This window comes from Ovis canadensis, chromosome 5, assembly GCF_042477335.2.
Source record: "Ovis canadensis isolate MfBH-ARS-UI-01 breed Bighorn chromosome 5, ARS-UI_OviCan_v2, whole genome shotgun sequence".
NCBI lineage: Eukaryota > Metazoa > Chordata > Mammalia > Artiodactyla > Bovidae > Ovis > Ovis canadensis.
The window spans coordinates 116,245,483-116,262,555 of NC_091249.1; the positions used below are offsets into that span (position 1 = coordinate 116,245,483).

Genomic DNA, 17,073 nt, shown 5'->3' on the forward strand with positions numbered 1-17,073 from the left:
TGATAATTTGTACACTAATGCTATAATAAGTAGCTTTAATTGAGTGTTCACAATATACCATGTTTGATGACTCCTTAATATTTTCATCATTATTATGCTATTGTTCCAAGTTTGAAAACAATAAAATATTGACTAAAATCACTATATATATATATATGTATTTAAGATATTGATTCCTAATGAGTGTAAGGGCATAATAATGAAATGGACAGATGCATGAACTTAAATATCTCAAATGTTCATGAAGTTGGAAAACTGTCTTCAAATGAATAAGAAAGAAAAAAAAATCTTGCCTCCTGCTATTGCTTAATTGGCAAGTTAATCTGCTTTCCTATTTAATTTAAACCTAAATTTACACTGCACCGCTGTCCTTTTTGAGTAGACTAACTTTATGTCAGTAGATTAAAATTTCTTCTTAAAACTGTTTGCAGGCTTTCAGGAAACAAAGACAAAAGAAAGATGAGATTGAGATAGAAAGACCGAGGGTAGGAAGCAGACTTGGAGGAAGAAAAGGAGGAGGACATAAAGAAGGAAGAACATGCCTTTTATTCTTGAATCCTTCCTGAAGATTCCTGATCAGCTAAAACGTTGTTTACAATGGGGATACCTTAGTAAGGTACTATGTTTTAAATTTAAATTTATTTATTTTATTTTTTTTTAATTTTTATTTTTGATTTTTTTTATTTTTTTTAATTTTAGTTTTTTATTTTTTAAATTTTAAAATCTTTAATTCTTACATGCATTCCCAAACATGAACCCCCCTCCCACCTCCCTCCCCATAACAACTTTCTGGGTCATCCCCAAGCACCAGCCCCAAGCATGCTGCATCCTGCGTCAGACATAGACTGGCGATTCAATTCACATGATAGTAAACTATTTTTAATGGCTTAGTTTCTTTCAAATTGTTCTGTTAACTTAGAAATGTGTGTGTGTGGTTGGGGGGAAGCGCTGCTGAAAACAGAATAAGGGAGCGAGCGAGCCCCTCCTTCCTTGCTGGCTTTCAGTCAGTTTTCCCACTAAATGAAGAAGCAGAGCAGAGTTTTCATTAGACAACTGAAGTGCACAATTCCACAAGCAATCCTGAGTGTGTGCCACAGGGCATGAGCACGGACGCTGTCACCTGGCCGGGTCTCATGTTTTATGTCTGTCATCCACTGTCCAGGCGTTTTCTTTTCTTGCCCTCCCTAGGTGTGAGAAAAAACTTGTTTAAATGAGAAACTGTTTCAAGGTATTTTAACTTAAGATTGAGAACATTTAGCCCATCTTATAGCATACAAACATACCTTGGAAAGTTTAAATAAAGAAGAGAGGTAAAGATTTGCATTAGATGTATGCAGATGTGCTTAAGCAAAACTGGCTCAAAGATGTACTTGGATTACATTTAATTTTCTTCACTCCGGGATACGTTCTAGTGTCACAAATCATACGCCTGTTTTTAAATCAATAATGGTATTCTGTGTAGAATGTGTGAAGACATGAAGACAGAGATAGAAATACTTTTATAATTATCTTTCGTCAAGTTCTATGTTGCTTATTTCAAATTCAAATAAGATGTTTCCACAGTATTTGCCTCATATTGAATTACTTGCCTTGAAATAGTTTCCAAAAGTGGCTAAAATAGGTCAATGAGAAATTAAAGTAACATATTGGAACTTTTTTACCAAATATTTATTTTACTACATATATTATTCAATGTTATATAAAACTCAGAGGACTTATTTCAAATTTATTATAAAAAATTTGTTTTATAACCTTATAGAAAATAGGAATTATTTCTTTATCTATAGCAGTTAAGCTGGAATCAAGATTGCTGGGAGAAATATCAATAAACTCAGATACTTAAAGCTCAACATTCAGAAAACTAAGACCATGGCATACGGTCCCACCACTTCATGGGACAAATAGATGTGGAAACAATAGATACAGTGAAGACTTTATTATTTTGGGGCTCCAAAATCACTGTAGATGGTGACTGCAGCCATGAAATTAAAGGACACTTCCTCCTTGGAAGAAAAGCTATGACCAACCTCAACACCATATTATAAAAGCAGAGACCTTACTTTGTCAACAAAGGTCTGTCTAGTCAAGGCTATGGTTTTTCCAGTAGTCTCATATCGATCTGAGAGTTGGACTATAAAGAAAGCTGAGCACAGAAGAATTGATGCTTTTGAACTGTGGTGTTGGAGAAGACTCTTGAGAGTCCCTTGGACTGCAGGAGATCCAACACGTCCATCCTAAAGGAGATCAGTCCTGAATATTCATTGGAAGGACTGATGTTGAAGCTGAAACTGCAATTCTTTGGCCACCTGATGCGAAGAGCTGACTCATTGGAAAAGACCCTGATGCTGGGAAAGATTGAAGGCGGGAGGGGAAGGGGACCACAGAGGATGAGATGGTTGGATGGCATCACTGACTCAATGGACATGAGTTTGGGGGGACTCCGGGAGTTGGTGATGGACAGGGAGGCCTGACATGTTGCAGTCCATGCGGTCGCAGAGTCGGTTGGACACGACTGAGCGGCTGAACTGAACAGTTAAATTAGGGTGGCATTTAGAAACCGCTGACCTGTTCGGGAGGGAGCAGCATGCCTCTGCAAGGTGCTCCTTCTCCACCTTGGGAAGGGGCCGAGCGGTCCTCTGAGTGCCCTGGCTTCCTGACAGTGAGGCGGGGCAGCCTGCGTGCTGACTGGCGGGCAGGGCTCAGGCATGCGCAGCCGCAGGTCACAGAGCGCGGAATCCTCTGCTCCACCGCACCTGAATTCTCCCCATTGTTCACAAACGAGGGTTAGGTTCATCCCGTGGGGTAGCACTGCTAGGCAGTCATAGTGACCAGACACGTGTGACCGGAGCTAGATCAATTCTTTCCCCCTTGCTAACACAAACTAGTTTAAAAACCAGCTGATCACCACATGGCAAGCCTGGGACAACTCATTTAGTCTCAAACCACAAAACTGGTCGAAATATCCTCCACTGCAACTTCGAGCCGATCTGCAACTCCAGGGCTCGCGCCCTGTCATGTTTCTGCAGAGGAGTCCCTCTGTCATCACTTCAAGACTATGCGTCTTCCTTTCTTACTTCATCCTCCAGAAGACAGTTTTCTAAGCCTAGGAAAAAAAGAAAACTTTTTATTATACCTTAAAAAATAAATAATAATCACTACTTTCTAAAATGTATGATCTGTTGTTAAAAATGTGGGGGAAGGATGGCTTATCTTTAATGCCTTTAATACTTGAAACTATTCTGAAACGAGGACAATTGATGAAATTTCAAACCACTCTAGCTGCCTCTTCAGCTTTTTTCTGCCCTCATTTCTTTCTGCTCACAAGAGCCTTTAGGATAAAATCTCACCACTTTCAGATTCTTTTTGTTTACCGATATATTTATCATTTTAACATGTTTTTATGATGAATCAACATGTTCTTTGCTCAACGGAACCTTTTCCCCACATGAATACAACCAAATAAATTTTCTCTACAAGCTCATTTCTAAATGCTTTCCCTATTAGGTTCTATTTCAAGCAGAAGAATGAAAAAATTCTGACCCTGATAAGTGAACTGCCATTCAAAAGATCCTAAGGCACAAAGCCAGTTTTAGGATTTTTTTCTCATATCCTGTCTAGGGTGACTGGGAATTTCACATTAACCAGACCATTATCTCTCTGTTCTTTTTTCTCTGCCTTTCTTCAGCCAGGTAGATGTACCGTCCCCGGGATACGCTAATCAGTTTTATGATCTTTTTCCTTCTTTCTCATTGCACCAAAAGTACTTTGTTTGCATTGTAAGTCAACTAGACCAATCTCCGTCATTTTAGAAAGCCTTTGCATTGGCCAACAGGAGTTGCAAGCCTCCCATTCAGATCACTCTGTAACACTCCCACAGATAGTTTTGTAATATTTGCATTATTTTGAACTTTCTCTCTGACTGGGGGCTGCTTCCCTACAACATCTAGACCCTCCCAAGAATTCATAAAAAACAAAGTGCTTGTCGCTGAGGTGGCAGTCCTGAATATTCATTGGAAAGACTGATGCTGAAGCTGAAGCTACAGTACTTTGGCCACCTGATGCGAAGAACTGACTCATTGGAAAAGACCCTGATGATTGGGAAGATTGAAAGCAGGAGGAGAAGGGGACGACAGAGGATGAGATGGTTGGATGGCATCGCTGACATGATGGACATGAATTTGAGTGAACTCTGGGGGTTGGTGATGGACAGGGAGGCCTGGCGTGCTGCAGTCCATGGGGTCGCAAGGTGTTGGACACGACTGAGCGACTGAACTGAAGGTGGCTCAGTGGTAAAGAATCCACCCGCCAGTGCAGGAGACGGGGGTCATGAAGATCCCCTGGAGAAGAAAATGGCAACCCACTCCAGTATTCTCAACTGGAGAATCCCACGGACAGAGGAGCCTGGCGAGCTACTGTCCCCGGGGTCACAGAGTCGGACAGGACTTAGTGACCTAAGAACAGCAGCAGCAAACTTGCAGTAGAACGGTAATCAGTGTGCGTACGGTTGGCCCTTGCACAACACAGGGTTAGGGGCATTGATCCTTGAGCAGCTGAAAAATCGAGTATGACTGTTACCTCCCTCAAAACTTAACTAGTAGCCTACAGCTGACAGGAAGCCTTGCTGATTACACATTGTCAATGAACTAATATTCTGTATATTATGTGTATTCTACACTATATTCTGACAGCAAAGTAAAATAAAATGTTATTAACAAGATCATAAGCAAATGCGCTTACAGTACATATGTGTATTATTGAAAAAAATCTGTCTATAAGTGGACCTGGGCAGTTTATATAGGTGCTGTTCAAGGATCAGCTGTGTACTTTGTATTTCTCTCTTCCTGTTTCTGCAAAAAAGAAAAAATAAACTTACTAAAATTACCCTCTGTCCTATAATTGTCTCATAATAGTGTATGAGAATTAAATAAGCAGGATATTTCCTTGCACAATTTATCTGAGTAGGACTTTGTGAAAACAAAACTAAACTTCCGAGCTTAAGGGAAAGGTTAGATTAGATTAAGAAAACAAATGACCCGGGTTCACAAAAGAGGCTTAAGAACTTCACATTTTAGGAAATTAATTTGCAGCTTAAAAACGATCAAGCATGCTTTTCTCTGGGCTTCCCGGATGGCTCAGTGGTAAAGAACTCACCTGCCAAGTTAGGAGGCATAAGAGACAGGGCTTCAGTCTCTGAATAGGGAAGATTCCCCTGGAGGAGGGCATGGCATCCCACTCCAGTGTTCTTGCCTGGAGAATCCTGGGGACGGGGGAGCCTTGTGGGCCACAGCCCGCAGGGTTGCAGAGTTGAGCACTACCGAGGCAACTGAACGCACACATACTCATGCTTTCTTCTGGGGCTTCCCGTCCTCACAGACCTCCCAGAAACGCCGTACGCAGCCCAGCTGGGCAGAGTGACCAGACCTGAGGCGCTCTCGTTTGCAAGCACAGTTCTCTCTCAGCGCTTAAGGACCCACTTTGCCATGGCTGTGATCTATTGAAACAATGTATTTGAATGTTGCCCCGGTGGCTCAGATGGTAAAGCATCTGCCTACAATGCAGGAGACTCAGGTTTGATCCCTGGGTTGGGAAGATCTCCTGGAGAAGGAAATGGCAACCTACTCCAGTACTCTTGCCTGGAAAATCCCATGGACGGAAGAGCGTTGTAGGCTACAGTCCATGGGGTCGCAAAGAGTCGGACAAGACTAAGCGACTCTACGCTACTTAAGCTGCCTCTAGTTTATAAAAGAAGCAATTTGGTTTCAGACCCTGTTTATTCCCCCCGACACTGCTATGCTCTGCTCCCCAGACAGAAAGGGCAAGATCGCAGGTACCCAGCCGCTTTGCACAATGTCTAGCTCCACATAGGAATGTATCACAATAACTGTTTAGTCTTTATTGCCGCCACTTGTGTGGTTATGAGACCATTATATTTAGAGCAGGGCAATTTAGGTTTGTGTTAGCCAGGGATGGTGATCATCTCTCACCCCTGACCTTCAGGTTAATGAGACGCTCCTCTGGGTAATTGCCCTCCCTCAAGACAGCCCTGTGCTGTGTAATCTTTATCGCTGTAAAATGACATTTAAAGTTTGTTTTACATGAGCAAGTAGGAGAACATTATTTCTGCAGTGAGCAATAATTATCTGCCTCCTAGCTGAAAATGCATGCTGGGGATAAATTGCGTTCATCTGGTAGCCTTTGTTTGTAAGACAAGTTAATTAAAAGAGGAATGTTGAAAAATATGTCTGCCCACTGAGTGCTGATGGAGTAATAATATTACTTTACAAGAAAACATTACATGCAAACAACTTTGGTTTTGTTCTGAAGTTATGAAGGAAAATGAGGTAAATGAAATGTTCCCACAAGCAAAATTTTGACTACAATAGAAACAAATAGATGAAGTGAAATATCTGTTTATTCTAATCAAGTAATAAATGTCTAAAATTTTCAGTGCCCAGGTGACATTTGTACTGTTTAGCCTGGACAAGAAATATTGAACCTAACAACATGGGCTCATTAAAATATGCAACTAATTCTCTATACTTAATACTGGTTGTCTGGGCTGTAATTGAGATCAGTGTCTACTGAAAATGTATTATCTATTTAATACAAGCATTTAATATTGTTATCCTGCATATGCCTTGCAAAGAACATGCTTGCAGTTGTATATTAGAAACTATTTTTTTTTTTATTTTGGTGGGGAGACCAATAATTCAGATTGGACTTTATTTAGTGTTTGCTGGGAATGACAGTGGTGTTTAGTTACTCAGTCGTGTCCAACTCTTTGTGATCTTACTGTCTGTAACCTGCCAGGCTCCTCTGTCCATGGGATTTTCCAAGCAAGAATACTGGAATCGGTTGCTATTTTCTTCTCCAGGGGAACTTCTGACCCAGAGATCCAATCTGGTTCTCCTGTGTTGCAGGCAGCCTTCCACATTGCAGGCAGACTCTACTGAGCCACCAGGCTAGGCCCTTGTTGGAAATAGTTCATTAATTTTTGCGATTGAAATTTGCCCTTTTCAAAAGCATCCTAACATTAAACTTGTATATTCAATCGCTGAAATCAGGTTTCAATGTTCATACTTCGTATGAAATAATTTTTGAGCTTTTTTTTCTTTAAAACTTCTCAGCAGCCCCTTTCATTTTGTATTTTATCAGTTGCTTTTCTCACAGCAGTTTGCCAACAAAATTCAATAGCCATAGCCGCATCTCAAGGAGCGGAGGCAAATACTACCAAAGACCACATACTAGTCAGGGGTACTTTCCCACTGAATTTGGGCTTTTCTCTACTGCTATTTCAAATGGCTGGAGTAGGAAATGGCAACCCACTCCAGTATTCTTGCCTGGAGAAATCATCTGATATCTCACTTTTTATGAGAAGTTTTTATCAGATTTTCAAATAGCCTGAGTCAGAATGAAGATTCTTCACAGATTTCTTTAAAATAAATCAGAGTCAGTGAGCATTAACATGGTAAGCTTGGAGAAGCTTTATAATGGACCATATCCCTTTAACCTCCATATGGACAGAGGAACCTGGTGGGCTACAGTCTGTGTGGTTGCAAAGAGTCAGACATGATGGAGCATGCACACACACACACACACACACACACACACACACACACATACACATACTTCAAATCGTTCAGCAATGTGTATATTGTATCAAAAGCCTTGACTTTTCCAAGAGTCAGAGGTGACTTACTAGTAGGGTTCGTTGATGGCTCTAATTTGGTCCTTTTAGTACAAAAACTGTGTATACGATCAATACTTTAAGTGGATCCTTTAGAACTGCATCTTCTGATCTTAAACTCTTGGAAATGGAGGTTAAAGTGATACGGTCCATTATAAAGCTTCTCTAAGCTTACCATGTTAATGCTCACTGACTTTGATTTATTTTAAAGAACTCTGTGGAGAGTCTTCATTTCTGACTCAGGCTATTTGAAAATCTGATAAAAACTTCTCATAAAAAGTGAGATGTCAGATGATTTCACACACAATTTCAGGAGATTAATGGACAACATGAAGCTTATGGGTTCATGAATCCCAGGCTAAGGACATTTGAGAACAGGTCTTCCAAAATTATGGCACGATTTCCATTTCAAATTTCTTACCATCCTTATTCCACATTTATTTCTTTACTTATAATCATCTCTCAAAATGCTGGGTGATCATCAATTTATACAATTTTCACTCATTAAGGCAAAATGTTGGATTATTGTCAAGGGGATTTTCTATCTTTTTCAAGGCCAGCTCTGAGCTGAAATATAAAATATGAAGGGATGAAATAGCAGACCTTCCTCACCGTTCCCCATTCCTTTCTTTTCTATCACTTTCTCAAGAATCCACTTCTGCTGACAGCTCTTGTTCATTCTATTTTCCTATCAACCCTCTGTCAAGAAAGAAATTCAAGAATGATCGAAATGTATTCCTGCATCAACCTACCTCCTAGTTTTTAGGTGAAGAAACTTTGAAATGACTTTCATGTGGTTTTCTCAAAGTTCCTGGGGCCAGACAAGCAGTGTGAAGATGAGATCCAACATTGCTCAATTAACTGATGAGGCTCACAGTTTTTCATTTTCATTTTTAACTTATGCAACTGATTTGTCTAGCGTGATAGCACTGTAACAGTGGAATATTGGTCAGGGAATCAGGATAATATAGGTGCCATATATGGAAAGGATAGCCACTGACATTTATGCTGTTTCTATTATTTTCTGCATTCCACTAGTAGATTCACAGACCCAGTCATATTTTATGTAAATAGACATCCAGATGTATTACTCGAAGATGGCCTTGTTTCCATCCTGAACTCATAAACATATGTCAAGATGTTACATGTAATGTCTTTACAAGTTGTATCATATTCACTTGGGGATGGCAAAACATAGGTATTACTCCATTAATAAATAAGCAAATATACTCATAAATAAACATGTGAATAAATGAATAAATACTTTCATATATTCATACATATACACATTCACACATCCGTACATACATAAAAAGAAGATGTGGAATTTAAATAGAGAGAAGGAGAAGGCTGACTTAAATATCAAACAGTATCAGTTGGAAGAAAACATTAGGATATAACCAGAAAACAAAATATATGAAGGGAATGGAATGGCTTAGTGCAATACTAATTTTTCTCTGATATGTAAACCTGATCATTAGTATGCAAAAATATGGAATATTTTTTAAAAGTAGTAGAAAGGAATGTTTGAAAATAAGACTTTAGAAGAAAGATAACATTTAGACAAACCATCCACTGTTTTCAATTATTTATTCCCAAATGGCAGCTCACTTCAGTTTTCTTGCCTGGAGAATCCCATGGATAGAGGAGCCTGGTGGACTGTAGTCCATGGGATCGCAAAGAGTCGGTCACGACTGAGTGACTAAGCTTGCACAAGCAAACACTACCCCCAGATTTAGTGGTTTAAAACAGTCTTTTATTCTGTACCTGACTTTGTGGGTCAAAAATGGGGGAAGGACTGAGTTGGGCAGCTTTTCTCTGATCCAGGTAATGGGGCTGGGACAGCTGGGGCTGCAGGATCCCCTTCTAAAGTAGCTTTACATTGTGAGTTTTTTATATCTCCATTTATTGGTTGATACTTCTAAGGATTCCAAATCAGGGGACAGACAGATTATTTACTCACATATTGACCCTAGCGCTGGTTCACTATATCCGCCCCCTAACCCCAGGTGATGGTGTGAGGGTGACGTGAAAGCTTTGTATATAGAAGAATTGTACCAAAGAAAAGGAACCTTGAGAACATGTGTTATTGGAACTTATGTAATCAGCTGGTACATATATAAACAGACTGTAAACACATATATAAACAGAAGCTACCCCTTCTCCCCTCTGCAGAGACAGATAGAAATGGAGAGAGAAACAAAACTCCCTCTGGAGAGAGGAGAAGGTCTCTAGGGTCTCTAGGTTCATTACCATTTGCCACGGAAAGAGATGACCTTGGGGGGATAAATCTTTAGATCTCTCTGAAGGTCACTTTCTTTAGGGTTGCTATCCTCCCCACACTCACCCCCAGCAAACTTTATTCATAAGACCCTAACTGAGCAGAACTGTGAAAATACTATTTCCCAACACATACGTCTGGCTCTCTTGCTCTTGGCCTGTTCTCTTTCATTCTCTCTCCCTTTTTCTCTCTCCATGGTTCCATGATCTGCTCACAACGCCGGGTTCTCAGGAAAGCCCTAAATTTTCACAGGGTCACTGGCTTCTAAGAGGCAGGAAGCAGAAACTTGCCCAGCATCACTTCTGCTTGTCCTATTGATCAAAGCAGTTGCAGGGCCTCCCAAGATCCAGAAGATAAGGGAAAGAGTGTCTAGTTCTCTATGAGGTGGAAAGAGGGTGACAGGGTCATGTGGCAGAAGATGTGAGATATGTATATAACTGTGGCCATCTTTGGAAAACACAGGCTCTCACATGCCTCCTAAAGTCATTTTGAAAGAGAGAAATTCCTGCAATGAAGAAATACTATGGTTGGAGAGATAGCACCCATCATACCAATAGTAAATAAACAAATAAATAACAGTCTCATTCTGATTAGGGTGTAATCTCCTAAAGGTCTCGATATATTCCCAAGTCTCCAGTAGACTGAGGTCCTGGGCACACGTTCCAAGGCATAGGCTACTGGCCTAGTCCCTGCAGCAGCAGCGGCTTTGGTTTATGCGGCTTGAGAGTCTGAGTGCACTATGGATTCAACTCCACCCCGGCCCCCAGAGCCTTGTCTAAGCAGGTTACTCGGATCTGGGAGCTTGATTTTACTTGGTAGAAAGCTTGGGACTTGGAGACTTTCTTGGACTGCTTGCAGGAAGGTCTGTTCCAGTGTCCCTCTCAGCCAGTCTTCATTCCCCAGGGCATTGACTAGTCTCTGGAGTCTCACAACCACCATGAGATGCTGACAAAAGGTCCTGAGTCTAGCTCTGTCTCACTCCAGTACTGACCCATCCACTTCTGGAGGGGAGGGACTGTCCAGTACTGACCTGTCCACTTCTGGAGGTGAGGGACTGTTCTTCCAGCTTTGTGGCCATACTTGATGAGAGCTGCAGATGCTATTTTATGTTTTCTCCTTTGCAAAATTGAAAATGGTGATAGCCAGCCTTTATTAAGTTATAAAGATTCCACATATATAGACTGGGCATAAAGACGCAAGGCATTGATGGCACAGACTCCGGAGCCATATGTCTGAATTTACATTCTGCCTCCCTCTAGATGACTCTGGGCCAGCTATTTAATCAGGCGTTGCTTCAGCTTCTTCATCAGTATGAGAAAATAACAACAGTACTTATCCTCACACAACTGGTGATAATGATCAAATGAACAGATTAATGTAAAGTTCTTAGGCCTCTGCATGTCACATAGTAAACCACAGTAAGCATGATGAAAGTAGTGGCTATCATAGTCATTGCTTCTTAGTAGAGGCAGTCGTCTCCTTTCTTTGAGAAATGTGAATAGCAGGTTCCTGCAGTGATGGTGGATCACTGAAATTTACGTTTTATTCTAAACAATGCTCAGCTATTCTTTGACTATACGTGGGCTTGTGATTGCACCCACTCCGTGAACCTCTGGATTCACACTGACTGCACACGTGATCAGAGAGTGCCCTTTGCTTTCCAGCCTCTGGATGTGACTCTTACAATAAACTTCTGGGAACTTTAGTTCTGGGAGTCTCTTTTGCGCAACCTACTAGAGACCGCTTCCTTCACTTAATAATGCCACCGTATTCTAATTTAACATAAATGTGTACATTAAATATATGCTTGTATGTGTATGGGTACACACACATGTGCACAGAGACATGTATACTTCATTTCTACATGCATTCCAGCACTTTTTAAAACCACTTTTTATCTTATACAATTTTTTTTCCTACTATTCTCTTACTATTCCTTGTATGTTTCCTTACCTTTCACTTACTTTTATTTGACTCTCATTTTATGAAAGGTGAGTTTTGCGATCAGAAATTGTGAGATTAAAGTAGATTTATATCCAGTGATAAACTTAATTGAGACCTAAAATATGAGCACATAAATCATTATATTTTAACTCATTTATTACACATACCTTCAGTTTATTTTATCTGTCATTAAAAAAGGATGAGGTCAGCATGAGAAAGCATCTCATTTCATTTCTTAACAAAATTTAATGCATAGACTGTGATTTATTTTCTACCAACATTACACTATTAGTGTGAGTTGTTGATAAGCAATTTACAGCAGTAGACAAGATCAAGGCCTACCCTTAGGCTGATTTATCATAGTTCATATATTTACTAACAGGCTGGCAAGTGAAACCTTTGAAAATATAATGAATTTAAAATGTCTACACATTATATCTTGCCAGGTGATTAGCTAACCTATCCCTTGTATATTTGTATTCTTCTATATTGTTTTGGAAGCAAACGAATAGAGCTGTATTACATCAATAAAGTAAATTTCAAACCTTCAAATGTGTAACCATTCTGAAAATAAACACAATCATATGCCACAATTTATTTTACTCTTAGTTTATTGTAATACTTTGCATTCAGTTTATAAACTAATTACAAATTGGAAGCACACATACACGACGTTAGAGCTGAAAGGGAACCTTAGAAATGATGTTATGCAGGTTTTATTTTATTGATCGATGGATGAAATGGCAAGAGATGGGAAACTGCTCAGTGTAGTAGAGGTAGTTTGAAGGAGGACTTGAACTAGGCTTCCCTGACCCTGTTTATTTGATGAAGTGTTTTCATTAGATACCATAGTGTATCGTACGGAAATGATGATATTTGTTTTGCATCTGTGAATAGTAATTGTTGGTAACATTTTCTAGGGGAAGACATTTTTATATGTACTTAGCAAATTAAACACTGCTTTATATTTATTGCTATTTGGTATCAAAAAGAAAGTTACATACATGAGGCTGGTTAAAAAAAAAAAAACAAAACAGCACAAAACACCCATAACTGTTGAGAGAATAAATGGTAACATTCACTTGGGAAAGGTTTAAGAGGCTAACTCATTATTCATTGTGTATTATGGAAAGTTTACATAAAAAGGACTGCATATCATTTATAGGAATAAATTTTAAAAGTATATGATTTGTTTACACCAAAGTAAGCAGAAAGTTGTCATAAATTCATTTTACTATCCCAGTTTATCCATATACTGTGTTTTGGCCATACTAGGGAAAATTTGAATTATTTTTCCTTGCATTTTTACACATGTCAGAAGTATTCCCCTACATTGATTTCTCTCAAAACAATTCCTTTGCATGTATATACCCATGATTAAGAAAAACAAATCTTTGGGTCAGACAGTCAACTTTTCTGACCATCAAACATTCGTTTCCTGCTGAACCTGAGCTGTAATGTTCATGGTGAGGCTAACCTGAAGACACTTGCCTGAGCTATTGGCCTGATTCCAATGTATTCCCTAAAAAGAGACCTTAGAAATGTGAATTGCAATTTATGACATTATAGATCTTCCTTTATGGAATTATTCTGAAGCTGAGAAGTCAAATCCATATTGGAGGTCTAAGTTCTTAAAACAAACTAATGTTTCATGGTTCAATTTAATTTGATTTTTATAAGATGTATCATTCTGTTTCTAAGAGGAAAAAGACATGCACCACTCTCCTTGAAGAATGTTTCAATATCTGAAACAACAAACAATTCTGGAAGAGACAATAGTTTGAGAAGATAAAGGTTATTGCAACAGAAGACTGATAACTAAATATCTCTTAATACATCTTTGCAGTTTAAAAATTTTAAATTGTGTTTTCATCATTAACTGCAGATGTTATAAACTTCAACGTAGGGTCAGTTTGAAATATAGATAGGTAAGTAGATAGAAATATGTGTATGGGTGTGTGTGTGTGTTCAGTTACTAAGTCATGTCCAATTCTTTGTGACCCTAAGGACTGTAGCCTGCCAGACTCCTCTGTCCATGGGATTCTCCAGCAAAGAACACTAGGGTAGGTTGCCATGCCCTCCTGCAGAGGATCTTCCCAACCCAGGGATAGAACCTGAGTCTCCTGCATCTCCTACATTGGCAAGTGGATCCATTACCTCTGAGCCACCTGGGAAACCCAGATAGATGATGATAGATTTTAATTCTAACTGAGATTCATTTTCTTTTCTCTCTGCTAGCTACATTCTAAATAATGAAAAGCACATCCATGTGAAAAGAATGCATTATGGTTATTTATATGAGAAATATATGGCTCAAATTTTGGTGGAATACTAAAGAATTTTAAATGTAAATGAACGTGGCTGAGATGGGAAATAATTAACTTACACAACAGGATATGGCGTATTTTATACAACAGTGGTATTTTTAACAGAATTTCCACTATTCATATCATGAATACTCCCACTGTCTTTGTTGTGAGAATACATTAAAGTCCTGTCAGCAAGTCCAGGAGAAAAGGGCTAAATGAGATAAGTAGGTCCCTGAAGATGACTGAATAAAGGAACAGAGAGGGAGAGAAAATTCAAGGTTGATGTGGGTACTTGCAACCTGGATTGCTCATAGAAGTATAAACAGGAAAGTAGATGTCGCAGAGCAAAAGCTGTGTTTTTAAAAGACGTTTAGCTGAGGAGAAAAGAAAAGGCTTTAGACACGGTGCTAAAGCAATTTTATTTTCTTCTCAAGTTACCTTTATTTCACAATGTTTTAAAATCATCCCTGCCTTATTTGGGAGAAGGCAATGGCACCCCACTCCAGTACTCTTGCCTGGAAAATCCCATGGACTGAGGAGCCTGGAAGGCTGCAATTGATGGGGTCGCTAAGAGTCCGACATGACTGAGCGACTTCACTTTCACTTTTCACTTTCATGCATTGGAGAAAGAAATGGCAACCCACTCCAATGTTCTTACCTGGAGAATCCCAGGGATGGCAGAGCCTGGTGGGCTGCCATCTCTGGGGTCACACAGAGTCGGACACAACTGAAGCAACTTAGCAGCAGCAGCAGCTTTATTTGATTCATAAGAACAGAGATGCAGCGTGTGTGTGTGTGTGTGTTTTTAAATGACAACTGTGTTGAGATAAAATTTGTAGAACATACAATTCACCCATGTAATGTGTACAATTCAACAAGTTATAATGTTTTCAGGAATTTGGAAACCAGATACAAACAACTTTAGAGCATTCTTACCACCTCAGAAGGAAACCCCTCACATGTTAGCAATTCCCTAATCCCTCCTACCGCCACCCCAGTCCTAGGTAACCACCCATCTCCTTACTGCCATCGCTGATTTGCCTATTCTGGACACGTTTTTACCAACCCTTTCAAGTTGGACCCCAACAAGGGTCCTCCTGCCAGGAGTCACTCTGGCCTATATAGAACATGATGGACCAAGTTCAGTTCAGAAGCAAATGAAAGCTTTGCTTTTTAAAAATTTTTTGACATGTACACACTGCTATATTTATTTTTAAATTTATTTTGTTCATTTGGGGCTGTGCTGGGTCTCTGCTGCTGCTGGCGGGCTCTCTCTAGTTGCGGCGCACCGGCCTCTGATTCAGGGGCTTCTCTTGGTGCAGAGCACAGACTCTAAGTGCGCAGGCTCAGGAGCTGCGACTTGCTGGCTCTAGGGCGCTCAAGCTTCAGTAGTTGCGGCGAGGGGGCTCACTGCTTGCGGCTCACAGGCCTTGGAGCCTGCAGGCTTCAGTAGCTGTGGTGTGCGGGCTTTGCTGCTTTGCAGGACGTGGACTCTTCCTGGGCCAGGGATTGAACCTGCGTCCCTGCATTGGCAGGGAGATTCTTATCCACTGGGCCACCAGGCAAGTCCAGCAAAGCTTTATTTTATTTAAGTTTTATCCCAAATGTGTTTATTGGGGTGGTTCCCCATTCATCTTGATACAGGGCGCTTTTAGTGCCGCTTGCATCTGAAGGAGCATCCTTCTGTAAGGCTTGCTTTTCCTCCTGTAGGCGGGCAGAGGAGAGTAGAGAGGCCAACACACAAGCCTACTGTTGGTGCGTGACTAAAGACGGTGGTGTAGCACTTTCACAGCACCATCCTTTAGGATGTCTGGCTCTAGGTTAGTGATCACACCATCACACCATAGTTCTTCTGTGTATTCTTGCCAAGAAAGGTCCATCTGGTCAAAGCTATGGGTTTTCCAGTGGTCATGTATGGATGTGAGAGTTGGACTATAAAGAAAGCTGAGTGCTGACGAATTGATTCTTTTGAACTGTAGTGTTGGAGAAAACTCTTGAGAGTCCCTTGGGCTGCAAGGAGATTCAACCAGTTCATCCTAAAGGAAATCAGTCCTGAATATTCGTTGGAAGGACTGATGCTGAAGCTGAAACTCCAATCCTTTGGCCAGCTGATGCAAATAATTGACTCACTGGAAAAGACCCTGATGCTGGGAAAGATTGAAGGAGGGAGAAGAAGGGGACGATAGAGGATGAGATGGCTGGATGGCATCACTGACGTGATGGACATGAATTTGAGTAAACTCCGGGAGTTGGTGATGGACAGGAAGGCCTGGCTTGCTGCAGTCCATGGGGTCACAAAGAGTCAGACACGACTGAGCAACTGAACTGAAAGAGGGTGGTGGTTTTATAGCATTCTGGGGTTTCACATCCACGGTATGGGAATTAGGGTTCTGTATGAGGCACTTCTTGTGTTTCCTCTTCTCCACGGTGGGATGGTGAGGAGATCCTTTGCCAGGAGATGTGTTTTCTGGGCGAAGTCGTCCCTGCCAGAAAGAAAGCTTTGTTTTTTGATCAAAGAATGGAGAGGTGCAATCTTGTGCTCAAGAATGCAGGCTCTCTTGAAGGCAAGTTTGCATCGGTGGGGTTGCTTTATAGGCTTCCTGTCGGTGGGGAAGGGGCTGACTTCCCATGGGTCTGGTGCAGCTAGGCTGCTCCCCACACCTGATCTCAGTACCAGGTGTAGCACGTCTGCACTCTGCCCAGCACCTCCTGCTAAATCGCAGCGTCTTGCACAGCTCTTGCGCAGTGCTCGGGCACACTTCCACGGCCCTCAGAGCTGAAGCGGTGGCTTTCCATCTTGCCCTAGGAGCTCCGGTCTGAAGCCTGGAGTGCAAGGCTCCCACATCGGCCCG

The 17,073-nt window shown here is 40.7% G+C and overlaps 1 long non-coding RNA gene across 1 annotated transcript in view; it reads left to right on the plus strand.

Annotated features, from left to right (window-relative positions):
* LOC138440551 (uncharacterized) overlaps window positions 1-17,073 on the plus strand; it is a 460,131-nt gene that overhangs the window by 318,846 nt on the left and 124,212 nt on the right. The window lies entirely within an intron of this gene.